A 17,230-nucleotide genomic window follows, 5' to 3' on the forward strand; every position below is an offset into this window, starting at 1 on the left:
CCCGGCTTGCATGTTTTCTCAGTTTGTCTTAGCCTTGTTACTGTTGATTCTTGTCTTAGAGTATTTTAAAACCTGGAGTGTGGATGCACTGGTCTGAATCAGTGGATGAGTTGGTTAACTTGTTTTCCTTGATTCAGTTTCTTTCAGTTGAACCAAAATGCAACACTAAAAGTCATGCAAGAATGTTCAATCCTGTCATCACTTAGATGTGTCTGTGGCAGGAGTGAGAAAGTGAACACAGGAAGAAAGTCCTGGAGAAGGTGTTATCAGCCCAAATATAAAGTGGGCAGTGTACTTTGTTGTCAGTCATTGATTCGTTTTCTAACCAGGTTCCAGCACATTGCAGAGTACTTTTTGTAGTTAGGTCAGATCAAGGTTGGATCACGTTTCTACCAAACAAACCTTTGTGACTGGAGTGAGACTATTTCCTCTAAAGAGGTTGTGATGCTGTTACCAGTACTTGTACTGGTACAGTACTAGAGTTTAAAAATACTCAGATGAATTGTTCCAAAGGGGAAAACAAACCAGTCCAATTCAACTGGACTAAACAACACAAGTTTGAAAACATTCCTATTCTCAGTGGGATGGTAGACGATATCAGTCCAAGAACCTATAACATTTGCTAACATTACTATTACTGCGTGGTTTTGCAAATTGTTAAATACCAACTGTCCATCAACAATGATTTTCCCTACTGCTTTCATCAACCAAATTAAAACTGATAAGGTACACTTCCAACTAACTGAATCTGTCTAGAGCTATTGTTTATTAAGACAGCTCTGCTGCTTCTTTTAAAATCCACAACCTGGGGGATGAATTTTGTGCTCTCTTGGTCCCCTTAAGCTGCATGCTTATCAGAGGTAAGACAGCAGTGGTAATACAGAGGCTCTATGCATTTGTGATTCCTAAGAGCACTGAAGCTCTTTCTAAGCCAAGGCAGTCCACATGGATGCTTCTTATCCTTTACCTCTCTGGGACCAGACAGGGAAAATTTGTCACATATGTTTCGTTGAAAGTCCTGTTAAACTTATGTGACGATGTGGATGTGAAAGCATTTCACAGCCCTTTATGTGCTGACAATTCCAGCTGTATGTATATACTCCACCTGGTGTGGAGTCAACTTTACCTGCACTCTCTAGGTATGATAAACCTATTATCTGTCTTTGCTGCAGGGTACCTCAACAAAGAATGTATAGAAAGCTGTGTGATAAATTTCCTTCCATTCTTTCTTTCTTACTTTTCTTTCTTATTGCTGAATAGACTATTCAGCTTTCTGCCTCAGCAAAGACAACAGTGCTGCCAATCTTACATCCAGTCCAGCTATGGAAAACCCAAGGAGTTACACAATAGAACATCTAATGTACAACAACCAATGAAAAAAGGAATTGGTAGGGGGGAGGGGATAAGAGAGAGAAGGGACAGTGCAAAGGAAATGAAAAGAGGGGGAACAGGGGGAGACAGAGAATCCAAGATGGGGAGAACAAGCAAAGAGATGAAGTGAGTGGTTTGAAATGTGCCCCCATGCAGAGTTTGTGATGGACTATTACAGCATGGAGCACAGCTCGTGCAGTCACCAGACTTTGAATCAAATCCAAAAACCAATGCTACCAATGTGGCTCCCACACTGTTGCTTCTGTCTTTATCATCACACAGTGATAGAGGACAGCATCATCGTTATTACTAGTGGAAGTATTCATGACAGACATTGCTTTTTCATCACAAGCAGGCTTCAGGTCCATAAAGGCTGCCTGCTGTTGACTTTAGGTTACTGATTATGGGTTGAAAGAAAACTCCACCATGAAACACCTGAGCACTTAAAGCTTAAGGCATGAACCTGGTGCTCAAGTGCCTAAAATTCAACATCTGCAAGATAAAAATGAGATAAACAGCTCTTGTTACACGCACATGCAGTTTAACTCTTTGATTATGCAGAATGTTTGAAGTTAACTTTTGTGGTTTTTCTGTTTTGGGTAATTGAATATCGCAAGTCAAAAGTTGTTTTGGTGCAGTTATCTGCTATGATTGATTATGCACTCAGGTCTGGTTATCTAATAAATGTAGATTTGAAATCTGAGTCAGACAGTTTTCTAAGAAGGGGTATTTTCCTGCCTCCAGGCTCTCACTTGCATTATCTTGCATCCTGAACAGACAAAATGAATTTTTACCAGAAGTGACCTCAGTTGCTGCCACAAACTGGACACAAAGTAAATTAAGAAAAGGCAAAAGATTGCTTTTTTAATCAGATGCATGTTATTCTCATGTGAAACATAAACCCCTAGATTGAGACAAGACTAAGTTGAGCTTCTTATTCAAGTTCTAGCTGGTGGAAATTAGGGCTTGTAGTAATGTCACATTGTAGTGATATTATGGTCTGTGTATATGTGTGTGTGTGTGTGTGTGTTCAACACTGAGTGGTCTGAAAATGTCACATTTCATTCCAAGAACAATAAATAAAGTAAAGGCATAAAGGATAACCCTTTGTTGTCCTTTGATTTTTGATGTCTCCATGGTTCATCTACATCATTATATATCACACAATTACCAAATATGATTGCCATAATTGTCATAACTAAGCATGACAGGCTTTGGCATTTTCAACATTTCAAAAAGACGTTTATGAGACTGTAGTGAGACAGATACTTGGCATTTAAGTAGTTTAGAAGGTGGTGTCTTTTTGAGCTTTCTCCAAAAGCAAAAACAAAGAAAGGAATTTAAGCATTGTGTTTATCTGCTCTAATGTAAGCTTCAAATATCAGTCTATCTAGGATGTAACACACTGCTATATCCAAAGCCAAGAAGTCTCAGTCTTTTACTGTGATAATGTATTTAGTCACTCTGTTACTGAGAGGGAGGTCATTAAGCGTAGACCTGCTTTGATTATTTTATTATATCACATGCCAGTACTGTATTGAAGGTGACATATAGCAAATGTTGAAAATTCTTTAAATATTTATCTGCCCTCATTGATTCTCCAAAATGGTGAATCTTGTCAGTGTAGGTATTTTCACTTGCAGCTTTTCGTCACATTGCAGTATATTGTCTACCTCTAATGGAAATAGAAGTGACCTTAAAAGCAGCAGTTAGTTGTCATAAAACTGAGCATTTGGTATATCAGGCTAATACTATACACTCATTGCTGTAGTCAGTGTCAGGCAAGGACACACACATCACTTCACTGCTTTTCAAGTGAGATTTAATTTAGTTTACAACAGACCTCTTTTCATTCTCAGGATAAGGACTCACTCAAAAACACTCTTACAAATCATATTATTTTCAGTGATGTACAGAGTGTGCTTCTTTATTTTTATTTTGACATTTTTTTTTTTTTTTGGTTACTCTGGTCTGTTTTAAGTTACAATATAATGAAATCTTTTCACAAAACTCACGATGTATGTCAGAGCTCCAATACTGACCCATTAATAAATTTCAGTGTCAAATCAGATCGCCACATATTGAACGTTTTGGATGAAATTGTTCTACACTGCACTGGTTCCAGATTATGAATCATCAATGAATTGATATTTTGTGCAGTGACATAACTTGAGGTCTGTTGGACTAGGATGAAATATGATTGTAGTACCGAGCCAATCAATACGCAGGCTGCTGATAGAGATGAACTGACCTTTACTGAGAAGAGGGTGAAGCCTGGGGATGGGATGACAGAAAGGATGGTAGAACAGGAAGAAAAAGAAGAATGTCTTCTGAATTTCAGTCTGATTATTTTAAAGCAGTAATTGTTATTTAAGACAGCTGTTTTAAGAGGAAAAGCCGTAAAAATCCACTGATCACTACCTACTTATAATGGAGCACTTAGCAGCTAAAGACACAGATAATTACCCTCAGAATTTGGTAGAGACCAAAAATCAGAGCTAGGAGAGAGTGAATATTGGACATTCATCACAAGGACACAAACACAACTTCAAATAAATGCTAATGTTGCTTGTTAATTGTTGATTGCATAAATAAGCAACTGCTGACAAGTTCACCACATAAACCTGGTAAACCTGGTTGTTATAGTTGCTAACCGGCATCTAACTTAATACACATGGTAGTAACCAACCGTCAATTCCACACCATTTAAGAACGTCATTAATAAACTGGCTATGAGGAATAGGACAGGAAATAGGACATCTTTGTAGTATTTCCCCACTGTGTGAAAGCTGGATGCTATCAAACATTAGCACCTCTGCCCGGATCTTTATTTGGAAGATTACTGTCCAGCTGCCTCAAACAAGTATTTAAGCCAAGCAGCCAAACAGGATGGAATAGAATAAGAATGAAATAAGTTTGATCATAGCTTTAGCCTTGTGTTTTAGCACAATAGCATGTAGCCATCCAGTCCATATTTAAGACCCCTTTTATTTCCTCATTGTTAAGCCGGCAGAAACTCATGGAGCTAATGTTTTAAGCTTTAGCTAGCTAGCTGCAGCTAATAGAACTGAAAGATTGTTAGGCGTAGGCATGTGTTAGTCCTCCTTAAAGCCTTTTCTTGTGAAAAGTAAAAACATACTCACTGAAAGTTTTAGCAGCTACACGGGCATGTTAGAATGACATAAAAGTGTAATTTTAGCTTTAGCCTTGTGTTTCAGCACAATAGCATGTATGTAGCCATCAATTCCACATTTAGAGATTGTGGTTTTAAAATGAGTCAATGGGAGAACAGCATTTTCAACCAACTCATGAAGACAAACTTAGCTTAATTAGCTAGCTACCCACAGTCAAGTCACTCTGAAAGATTTATAGGCATAACAATAGTAACTAAGGAAGCAAGGACTTAGTGAATGATTGGTTTATTATGTTGCAGCTGATTTGGTATTAAGTTTGTTGTTTATTTAATTGAAAATGACTTTGAAATGATGATGGTGCCTCAGATGTTACACTGGTGCCATATTGGATGTTGATAATAGTACTATTTGTGTTTGGTTACGATTATGCGTTTTTTCAGTACTTGATGTTATTGTTGATGTTGATAGAATTGTTGTTTATAATGTTACTGTTGATGTTTTGTTTGTGTCATTGCTTCTTGTTTGTCTTCTAGATATTACTGTTTTCTTGACAATAATGGTGTTTGTGTTTTTATTGTGCTGTTTTATGTGTGGCTTTGGTTATGTAAGAAAATGCTATCAAAATGCTGTTTGGATAAAGGATAATTGAAATTCGAAGAGCACATGGTGTGTGTGGGGGATTGCTGGCCCTATCAGTGTATTTCATTGTGCAGTCTGTTGCAGCATCTTGCAGTGGAGTCTATTAGGAGTCATTTATTTGAGCTGTATGGCAGATTGATGCTAATTGTACCTCTGAATCCATTTACTGTCAGAGAGAAAGACAGACAGGGATAGAGAGAGACGGAGAGGAAGAAAGACTCCAATTTCTAGGCAAAGCAGCCACATTATTGTAGTGCCTATCATACATTTTTGAGTATTGAAAATAATTTAGATAACATTTTTTAACTGAATACATTTCTAGTACTTCCTTTGACTCACCTTACAACAAAGTTTGAAAACAATATTGCCAGTGTGAGCCATTTTGTACATATGCTCTTTAAAAACTTTTCATATTTGACCTTTAACAACAGTATAACAAAGACAGTTGGGGCCAGAAGGGACTTTGTGAGTCACTAAGCAAAATGGCACCTTTACATGTACCATCTCATAGGCGAGAGAAGATGAAGAAAACAAACTGATTTCAAGGTTGCAAAACAGAAAAAGTTATTTATTGTGGCCTTATATTTGCAGTGTAATCCATCACCTCGAAATGAAAATTGTCAGACAGAAGGGAAAATAGAATAGACAGAGAGAGAAACTATGCAGTCTAGAAGATTTGCATTTGAATCAGCACCAATGGTATTATTTGATGTCTGAACAGTGATTTATTCCCCCAGATAGTCACTGTCAGTGAGGGCCTTGGTGTACTCTGTAACAGACACTTGTGAAGTTGCGCAATACAGTGCGATGTATACGTTAGCCTGTGCATACAGTTTATGTGAATATGCATGGACTGAAGATGAATTCAGCAGAGGCAGGGAAATATAGACCATAGAGGGGGAAATACTCCCCATCCCCCAAGGCAAATTGCACCCAGCTTATATCCACACAAATCCTGGTTTTCCTAGGTGTCATGCAAATCAAGGTCAGCCCTCCTCCAGCCCACGAGCTGTTTGGTAACTGCCAAAAACACCAGATGAATACATTGAACATTTTTGTAGTTTAGTTCTAATGATAAAATAAGCTAAACTAAAAACTGGCTAGAAACCTCAATTTATTGGCCATTATTCGCAAATAGAATATATACTGTATATAGCAAACATGCAGTGCATTTGTGTGTTGCATGTATTGTGTGTATGGCATAGCCAGCTGCAGGGTGCTGGATGACTGCTCAACACAGACTGAATGACAGAAAAAGTGACAGCATGGCAGCACCAAGGGATCCCTCGTCTGGGTGTGTAACATGACTGACAGCTGCATCTGTGGTTTGAAGGGGTTCGCTGTTATCACTAACACTGATGGAGCACTGGTCACTATTAATCAGTCATTTACAGCTAATGGCACTATTACTAAAGTACATCTTTTTAGTTTGTTGTATGGTACAGTGAACACCAAGGGAAGTTGTTTGCATATTTTCCAGGGAGAAAGAAAATACACCTTTTGGATAGTAAGGACTTTATAATTAAATAATAATAATAATAAAGGCCCATTTCTTCTGTTTATCATAACTTCTAAGTGTTGATTATGTCACCTTACACTGGCAAGTTGATCAAGGCAAATGTTGATTATGTCACACCTTACACTGGCAAGGTGATCAAGCCTGGGGGACTCTTCCTGCTCTCTGCTGAGTCGTTGTTCAGCTCACCTTTACATACTGTTTGATCACTGCCCTGTACCACAGTATAACTGGCTTCCTGCCCTTCACTCTGGGTCAGTTTGCTGTCTCAGACCCGCTCTGTGTGTCAGCAGACTCACCGTATTCTGGAATATCAGTAAATCACCACCACTACAGCAAACTTTGAATTAAGGACTTGAGAGTTTTTCACCAACCACACAGTAGCCACAAGCTGGCCAAAGAATATGTTGATGTCATCCTGTCTGTATAAAAGGCTTTCAGTAAAGGTGTGAATCTCTCCCTTTTCACTATGTATGTAGATATATGGTCCACGATAGGACAGAGAAACAACACAGGTAAACAATTCAGCTCAACCACAGTGAGAGCTTGAAGTTTTCACTTTTATGATAATGATAATGTGACTAAATTAATCTACTACTTCCAAAACTATTAATTCAAATATTGATTATGAAGTACCTCAAGAGAGCGAGTCCTCTGCCGCACAAACAATAGTTAATATGGACAGTAACAGACTAGATAACTTCTTGGTTGGTCCCTAAGGAGCATGAATTTAAATGCAGCTGACTGGGAATTATTTATCTCAGTGCCTGGGTCACTGTCATCCCTCTGACTCCTGCATTTTAAATAAAACCGTATCAGCTTTGACTTCAACTGGGAGGAGCTAGGGGCTAGTTGGAAGTAGCAATACGTATTAAAATGATAAATGGGGGGTATCTCCTCCTGTCAGAGCTTGTATATTAGGTTCTTCTGAGAGCAGAGGCAGTCATGTTGATAGGAACTCCATCTATTTTGCAAAACTGAAAAACACGGATGAATAAGTAACCTGGCTGACAAACTTAGTTGAAGTTTTATTGGCTTTAACAATTACAGTTCTATAGCCCTGTTTGTGTTTCATCATTTTCCTGATGCCTTTGCACACTTGAAATAATGCAGAAAGAGCTGTTTGAGCTGTACCTTCTTCAGCTGCCGATGGCAGAGGCCATAGATCTGTAAGTCAGCGTGCAGATGCATCCAATCATCAAAATGCTTGAGGCAAGAGATCCATAATGTGCTGGCGATGAAGATAAATGGTTCTTATACCCTCTCCAAGTCGCATCTCTCAGTTAAGGATTCATCCCTAAAGTCAAGTCTGTGAGCTAAGAGTCCATCTCTCTCCTGCACAAAAGGCACTCATGGGCTTTAAACCATAAGAGTGCATAAGTGTGCCTCCTCTTGCTGGGCACGGACTCTGGATGATGAGGATTTGTATAGAGACTCGGATGTAAGCTGTTCAGAAGTGTACCCCTGACAAACTCTTCAGGGTTCATCATGTCCTCTATACTTGTGTGTGCTCACGATCACACCGTGGACTGACAGTGTCATCGTTAGGATTTGTCTTTCCCAATTCCAGTAGGGTAGGATATTGTCAACACTTTGGTCTCACCTTGTTGTCATATGTCTCCTTTTATAATTTTTGGGCTGTATGCTAATTATTCTTAGAGCCTCCACATTGTCACCGTCCCTGTCCTTGCCTAAGTACCCTCTCATATTGTGATGGATTTGGCTGCTTTCCAATAGTTTACCCAGTCCAGAATGCACACTCAGGTGGCGCCATTAATTTGGGTAAGGTCGCTGCTGTTGATTTGCCTCACCCTGGGAAGGCAGTTGTGTTGTTTTTTTGCCTTCCTAAACTACAATTACAAACATTTACGTTGACACTATACTGTCAAGGCCCACCCAAAGGATTTAACTTCAGTGAGTCTTGTCCATGAGATTGCTAGGAAATCCAGACTCCAGGGAGTCACTGCACCTGAAGTGGTCTAACATAAAACAACAACATGTCATTTTTATATATGTTTTTTTATATGGATTAAACAAGTAAGATACATCATGTTCATTGGAGAGCATTAAAGGTGCTGGTAGGATTTTTTTTTTTTACCATTGGAAAGAGTTAGACTAGCTGTTTCCCCCATTTACAGAATTTGTGCTAAGCTAAGCTAACTGGCCACTGTCCAGAGTTTCATATATTTGAGTGAGATATCAATCTTCTCATCAAACTTTCAGCAAGAAAGTGAATAAGCCTAGCTCCCAAGATGTCAAACCATTCTTTTACTTTCATCTAACAATATTTGGATTGTGTTACCTCATTGCTGACTGAACATTAGTACGAACCAAAAGCTGCTCTAGAATCAGTGGATATCTTGGGTTCAGCCCGGAAACATTTGGGGCCTTCCTCTAATGGATATGTAAATTTAATAATTACAGGGTTGCACACAATAAAATATACATATGTATTTATGGAATTAAATCATGACCTTGTATAGAGCCAGCTTTGTCTGTGGGTGTGATGTGTGTATATGTATGCTATGTGTACATGTGTATATGTGTTTGAATGTCATATGTATGCTGTGCTGATTACCTGTATGTTTATGGTGCCGCTGTACAGGCTGTGAAAACAAATTTCCTGCAGCATAGTAAACACTATATCTATTCAACATAGATATCTGCAAAGCCTGGAGAGAAGAAAGACATAGACGGCCCCATCAGATTGCTAAATTTAATACTTTGAAGAGCTTGGTCAAATTATTCCTTGTGTGCAGATGTCTCTAAACCAGTAATTCTCCCTAGTGGTGCACAAGAAAAGGGCAAAAAACAGGCCATTAATAACATTCACTGACACTCCCAAACACAATAATCAGTTAGAAAAATTGGATTATAGGGAGATAACAACAGACATGCTTCATTTGTTGTCTCCCTTAATGCACAGCTGATTCTGCAACTGGCCATTCTTTGTCATACTACTAACATACAGTATCAGATTGTTGTATTCACATGTGTTACATGTTTCTGTCCCTCCTCACTGACCTCCATCTCAACAGATTTCTTCTCTTGTGATTATCTCTCCATACTCTTGGTGTCTAATGGTAAAACAAGTATGTAAACAGTGCACTCCTGTTCTGGAGCCTCTACATCATCTGTAATAATACTCTCTGGTTAACTAGAATGTTGCTGCTACAGTATACTGAAAGGAAATCTTTTTTTTTTTTTTTTGGTAACTCTAACAAAGACCAGGGGTTCAGCAGAACTACAAATGTCTGTCCATCTGGAACAAACATGTTTTTTTACACATGACTATCTGGGTTTATCTGCAGCAGTCAAGGACAGAATGATGCAAACAACAAGTGACAGCTACTTCCAGTTTTAAAAAGAAAGCACAAAGGGTAAAAATTCTCTTTCTGTGTTTTTAAGAATATATCTTGGCGGCGCTCCAAAAATAACAAGTGAAGCGAATAAAATATTTAGTCTTAAAACACTGCACCCAAGAGTCATTAATGGTGAACTTCCTCTCAGCATAACATTGCAGACTTTTTTGTTGTTGTTGTGCAAGACTGTTACCAGTGGATAACATTGTGATTGATTGCATGAATACATTTTTATTTTGAATCAAATCCACCTGCTCTGCATGTGTACACTTAATCATGTGTTTAGTCCTAGATTTGCTTGATTTCAATTTAGGCACTGTGTCAATCAAAAAGAAAGAGCACTACAAAAACAATCTGATGTGTAAAAGACTGGATTTATTTCTGTTGGGGAGGTGGTGATTTTAACATGGTCAGTGATTTGAATGAGGGGGAATGTGGGAATTTTTTTACCCATACAATCGTAATCTCAGTGACATGCTATTTTAAAGTGGATCTTATATTCAAGATTTGACTTATGTATGAAAATGGAGGATGTCAAAAAATTTTCTGCTAGTCTAGACACATGCTAACACCAACATGTAGGTCTATATGGGAACTAATATAGTGGCAGAAAAAATGAAAGCTATTAGAGGAGCAAGAACCTGTAATAGTTCATCAAATGGGTTGTTGTAACAGATACTCATAATCTCTTTTGACCCCCACTTTTTAGCCTTTATTTCTTCACATTTTTGAAAACTGGCCCCATTAAAAGTATACTGAATTAATGTCGGCAGTGTAATCATGGATGTACAGACAATTCTGACTGTATCACTTTGATGCCGAAGAAAACTTAAAAATGGAATGATTGCCAGGCATGCTCTGAAGTACCCCTTTTTCTTTTTTCTATTATTTCTAAACAGATTTGTGGACATTTATTTGGAAAGGACATGGGACATAATGAGATCTTCAGGAAGTGAGGTGTCACAAGAATAAGGTCAATATGTGCCTCATGTCTGCGTGTTCAGATTTGATGAGTTATGGCTCACAGAGGGAGTGTGGTTTTTCTATTCAGATTCACCTCTCCTTTAACTCTCCTGCGCCCCCTGTGGAAGCTTTTGGTTTTCTCTTTTGGCTTTGTTCTACAGAATGTCAAAGACTGTTTGTGTCTGCTTCCACAATACTATAAAACTCAACAACTTTCAAAGCTGGAAATTGGGGATGTGGCATGATTTGTGATTAGAGTCCTTTGTGTGAGTATTATGCAGAATATGTAAGAGCTGGCAGCTCTGAGAAAAAAGCATTATAAGATAGTTATTAAAAAGAGGGCTTTACAAAATACATTCATGAGAGCCCAGCCTTACTGTCACTTGCTGTGCAAATTTCTAAGGCTTTTTTTGACATGTATGATAATGACGATGTCACTTCCTGAAAACCACATTAATTAGTACAGGTCTACCCTTGACTGCAGCAAAGCCTCACCTGGCCCTGCAGTGAAAAGATTTCAGACGTTCTAGACAATCAATCAATCAGTCAGCTCTTTGACACTGTGCCAGCCAGTCATGGTGAGTAATCACCCCTCAAACAGTGTGAGCTAAAACAAAGAAAGAAGATACACAGCGAGAGAGGAAAGCTACCACTTCCCTGTCAGAGGAGGAAAAAAGAAATAAAAGTAAAGTTAAGGACAGGAGAGGTGAACAGGAAAGAGATTAGGAGAGAAGTTCTCCTGGTTTAATTTACTATCTCCCTTATCCTGTAATGACCCCGCTCCTACTCTGAGCTCTGTCAGTTCAGTTATGAATATAGACAGACCTTTAATCACTGCCTTATGTATTAAACAGCAGATAATGTTCATCCACCCGGTGTAGTGATAACAGTAGCAGGGCAGGAGCTCACACTAAAAGCTTTAGCAGCAATATATTTACTTTACAGTGCGGTTTTGGTCTGATTAGCTCTGTCTCCTCAGCAGAAGGTCAGGTGGAAGTGTGATATTATTCATCTGTGTTTCAGAATTGTTGTGTAGTGTGACTTGTTGCACAGAACTTGTGTATGGTACAGTTTGCTGATTGTTTTACATATTACGTATTGCTTTATATTTATATTATATATTATTTTTTGCGGGGGTTTGGCCTTCCTTTTGACATTTTCTAATGGAGAAAGGCCATAATGGCACACACCACCACACACTACCCCTGACTTCCCAGCAGATTTTGTGAGAAAGGTTCAGCTAAATTGATGCTGACATTCACAATGTATGTCCAATTGGATTGATGGAAGTTATGGCAGAAAGAAATTTACTATTTCAGTCAGACATCTCACTTTAGAAATGTTTATTACAGCAGCAGAACATAGTTAGAGTTTGGCGTCCAGGCTCCGACCTCATCACTCCCCGCAGTTCTGTTTACATAGAGATATTGGGGAGTGATGAGCAAATATTTAAACCCTCCTGTCGGAGCCTGCAGGCTGATTCTGGGGTGGTGGTGGGGCTGAAACAACAGGCAGCGATATGGATGCAGGTGCAGAATTGGCATTGACAGGCAAAGGGAGAGAGATGGAGAAATGGGGGTGAAATGTGAAAACTGACTCAAAGGGGAGGGGAATGGATAAGGTGTGCTTACATGCTTTTAGTGTGGAAATGGGATGTGTTCAAGGCGTGGTGTTTGTTCCCAAACCTAGTTATAAAACTTCCAAGTCCAAGACACCTGTACACACCTGAGCGCATCCTGTGTAGACAGAGCGCTGAAGCTGCTGCTGCTGCTTTGCTAGCGTGCAGCCCAAGCTATGCCTCTTTGGTGTTAAAAAAAGGAATAAATTACATTTCCTTCCCATTAGGTAAAAAAGCAGGAACAACATTCAAAACTTTTTGCATACTCCCCTAAACCAACTTGTAGCTATGTGAAAGATGGGGTGTCTAATCACATGACTTCTAAAGAGAAGTTATCAATGTATTGATTATTTATTTATTAGTTTTGTTTTTTCTTTTTTTTCTTTTTTTTTTTTTTGCCAGTGCCATTTGACTCAGCACCTTTGCTATGACACACAGTGGCCTAAATTAGATGAATTAGACTCTGTGTTTTTAGTTTTAATTTTCTTTTTTGTTTGCTTGTTTATGCAGGGTTTACCTGAACACAACTTTAAAACCTCAATAAACTGATCAAATGTCAGTGTCAGCAGCAGGGTAGTAGCCTTTTAGCTGGAAATAATTCTCCTTGATTTTTCAGCAGGCCAGATAACAGAGTGACCCCCTGCTGCCCTGTAATAAAATTAGCAGGCAGCAGGGCATCTGGCCAGTTATCTCGATCCCCAATCACATTTCAGTTTATCACAAACAGCTTGAGAACATATATCATCAAAACCATGGCAAAGAACAGACTGAAATCTTGTGACTGTACTTGCTCCTTTGTTTCAGTAAAGAATGTTTTAATGGGAAGTAAAGAACACACTCAGAAATGTCAGCTGCCACTGTGACAAGTGTTCAGTGAAGAATAAACCGACTATAACTCAGAATGTCAAAATATCCCTTTGGTGAGGCAGTCCTACAGGCAGCCACTTTGAGTGGAATACATTACCTGTGTAAGTGGTGGTTCACAGGAGGCAGAGACAGAGATAAGGCGACAAGTAAAAGGAGAACATAAGAAAGAGGAATTGCTATTGACAGCATTTTCATTGGCACTTATACAGTTATATTGACATTGTTATTGCTGCTGCTATGTCTGCTATAGACAAAAATGTCTTGAGTGCTGCTGAACTGAAATGATTTGAAATAAAGTGGGTGGTGATTTCCAAGACAAAACACACAGACAGACAGTATTGTCTTTTTCCAAGGGTATAGAGTTCCTCTCATCAATCCAGACAGTAATTATACACATTTCTAGCTATTTTTACATGAACTGAAGTTTGAATTTTCAGTGATACCACAACTGCTTAGTGTTCTGTTAGTTGGTCCACTACTTTGATCCAAGCTGCAGTATCTCAACAGGAAATGAATGGATTGCCATGAAATGTCTCACAGACATGCATGGTCCCCAGAGGATGAATCATACAGACTTTGGTGATCCATAGATTTTTCCTCTGGTGTCACCATAAGGTTGACATTTTTGGTTTTTAGTGGCATGACTTGTGGACTATGGATGGACTGCGATGAAATTCTTGGTGCCCAGAGAATTAATCTCAGTTGCTTAAGTGATCCCCATACTTTTTATCTACATGTGCAAACGTCAAAATTTTCCAGTCCATCTACAAGATAGATTGGAACAATATTATCTTCAGATATTCGTGGCTCCCATGAGATGTTTCCTAATGACTTTGGTTTAACTATTCCCCTTCCCATGAAATTTCATTCATTTCACTTTCCATCTTTCCACAAGCAGATCAAAATTTTCAGATATCCAGTGAAATATATCAACACCTATGACATGGACTAGCATAATATTCATTCATATATTGATATATTCTTTGTTGCCAGATGATGTTTCCTGATGACTTTTGTGAGCCCTTGATTTTTCCTTTTGCACCAAAAAGAGGAAACATGAAATCAGTTTATGGCCAAACCTCTGGTAGCATGTTAATATTCTAAGATGGTGAAGCCTGACGAAGCTGTTAGTAAAGCTGTTAGTTAGCTGCACCCATTCTGCAACTTAATAAAACTTTACTTTAAATTTCACTTGGGAATCGAGAGGTATTTTTTTTACATGTATATATCCCTTTGTATCAGGCCGGGGCATGGAATTCTCTTCCCATCCAGACATTTTCCTCTGCTCTCTCTTGCCAATAGTGACTGAAAAGCAGGGGAACACTCCTTCTAATTCAATTACTGTAACAAGAGAACTCTCCCTGGTATTAATAGGGTTACTCCAGCCTGTCAAACAGATTTTCCCAGCAGCTTCGGTGCAAAGACATCACCGCTTTGGTGGTGCTCTCAGTGTGGTCACTGCAGCCAAACATACTGCGGTGGTAAACATTTTCTCTGACACTGTGGCTTCTAATATTCAAATTTTTGGATTTATTCAAAACACAGTGCCCAAAATGTAAAAACTTTCATGAACTGAGACCAGCAAAAAGAAATGATTTTGTGTTGAAAGTAGTATGAAAAAGGAACAGAGTAACATGACATCATGCCTGGGCCTGTGATGAATGAAAAATGTCATATGAATGTACAGTATTCATATAATTCATAAATGGCTTTATGATTTGGTTCATTGTGTCTTTCCTGTATAATTAGGTTTCATTTCACAAGAGTCGGCCATCTCAAACTGGAGCATAGTGAGCTGACTCACTCCATCCTGTTCTCCTTCTCCCACTCACTGCCTCCTCTATACTGTATCTCTGACTTTCTTCTTCTGCAATGTCTGCCGAGATGCACCGAGGCAATGCCAAAACCGAAGCTTTCTGTAGAATCGTGATCATCATTCTTGGTTGCTCACTTTCTTTTTTCACACAACATTTGCGTGCTGGGTTTGTGTCAGCTTCTATATAATTGAACTGAATATTGTAGAAGTTAACAGTCTGTAGAACATTAGAGACAAAGGTCAAGGTTACTTGTTAAGAAAGCCTCATACCTCGCTGTAGAGAAGGTCTTATAACATAGTAAGTAGTTTCCAATATAGCACAGTGCACCAGAAGAAGTTTGTCAAATCACGTTACTGCAGCATCTGGTGAAGAATCACTGATCAAGTTTAAAACGCCTGAAAAACCAGCTGGTTTTACAGTAATGTGACTCTACCACGCTGAACACTCAGCCACATTCACACTCATACTTTCAGTGTTTCAATTTCAAGTCCCACAGCTGTCACCAACTTCATTTAATTTATTAGCGTGTATTGCCAATATCAGCATTCTATTCTATTCTAACACCAGCCTTGTGTTAGTCTGTCCCTCAAAACATTCTGACTTCCCCACCCTGTCTGTCTCAGCCTCAAGACCATTCATTCCCAATGAAAAGGCTAGTCTTGGTTCACAAATATATTTACATTTTTTTAGGGGGGTCAGCCCCCTGAAATTTCCAAAGACAGTTGGTCACTGTAGATCTTAACAGACCTTACCCAAACACAACAGTGCATTTGCTGGGCTATTTTCAGCAGCACATTTTGTTCTTTCATAAGTGCGTGTCAGTGTCCCTTCCTTAAATCAGTTCTGCAAAGGCAAATTGCATTATAAAGTATTACAGCTAAGGTTCAGAAACATGACTACGCTACTCTCTCACTAAATCAATCACCTGTGCAAACCTATATAGGTGTGTCTAACCCTTTTCTCTCAGTTCTCTTCTCCTCTCCTCTCTCAGTAGGGCGGCAGTATGGCTCAGCGATCAGCATCCTTTTTTGAGGTCCTTATTTGAACCCCAGCTGTTCCAGGAACCACCGGGGGATGATGCAGCTTGTAAGCTCATCGAGACATGCCCCCACCCCGAGTCTCAGCTCCTGGGTTGCTGCACACTCCAGTCACACCGTGACTTCATTTGGCCCACGTTCACCCCCACCCCCTGCAATCAACCCCCTGTCATCCCTCTACTCAACCCCTACCATCCCGCTGTACATGACCCTGACTAAACTTCTATTCACCTCCCTGCATTCAAACCGCTTTCATCGACCCCTATCATCCCATCAAACACCACCCTCATCCAATCCTTCAAAAAATAGTGCAGTCTTGTCAGTGATTTCCCGTTTAGAGAATGACGTGGCATTGAGTCCTTGCTTGTAATGCACAGGCTTCAATAACTGGAACTGCTGGAGCTACCTGACTCAGGAATCAGTTCCTGCTTACCACGTCTCACCACCAGCCTCACTCTGGCAAATACAAAGTGTGACTCATTTTGACGCTGATTGCTGTGTCTATATGACTATTGTTGGCTTAATAAGAATGTGGTAATTGAAGGTAAAAAAAAAGAAACTGTAACATTTATTATTTTTTCTAATTAAACATGAAGTGATGTCACATCTTGATGGGACGCTTGGATTAGTCATAGGGCACACTGTCTTTGCTTTGTCTCTATGTGCTGCTATTGACAGAAATAGCTTAATGGTGTGTTAGAATTCATCTTTATGCTCTACAGACCATGTTTGTCTGTTGCATACTCTGCATGGGGCCATGTAAAGATGCAAACTAATTCTCTCTCTTTTACCTTGTCTCTCTCACCCTTGTGTCTCTCTGGGAATGGGAATGTTTTGGGGCTTACGATGTGTCGCCCTGCCCCCGTGAGCCTCTCTGAGAAACTCTAAATTCGTTGCTCATATCAG

Source organism: Lates calcarifer, linkage group LG19 (genome assembly GCF_001640805.2).
Source record: "Lates calcarifer isolate ASB-BC8 linkage group LG19, TLL_Latcal_v3, whole genome shotgun sequence".
Lineage (NCBI taxonomy): Eukaryota > Metazoa > Chordata > Actinopteri > Centropomidae > Lates > Lates calcarifer.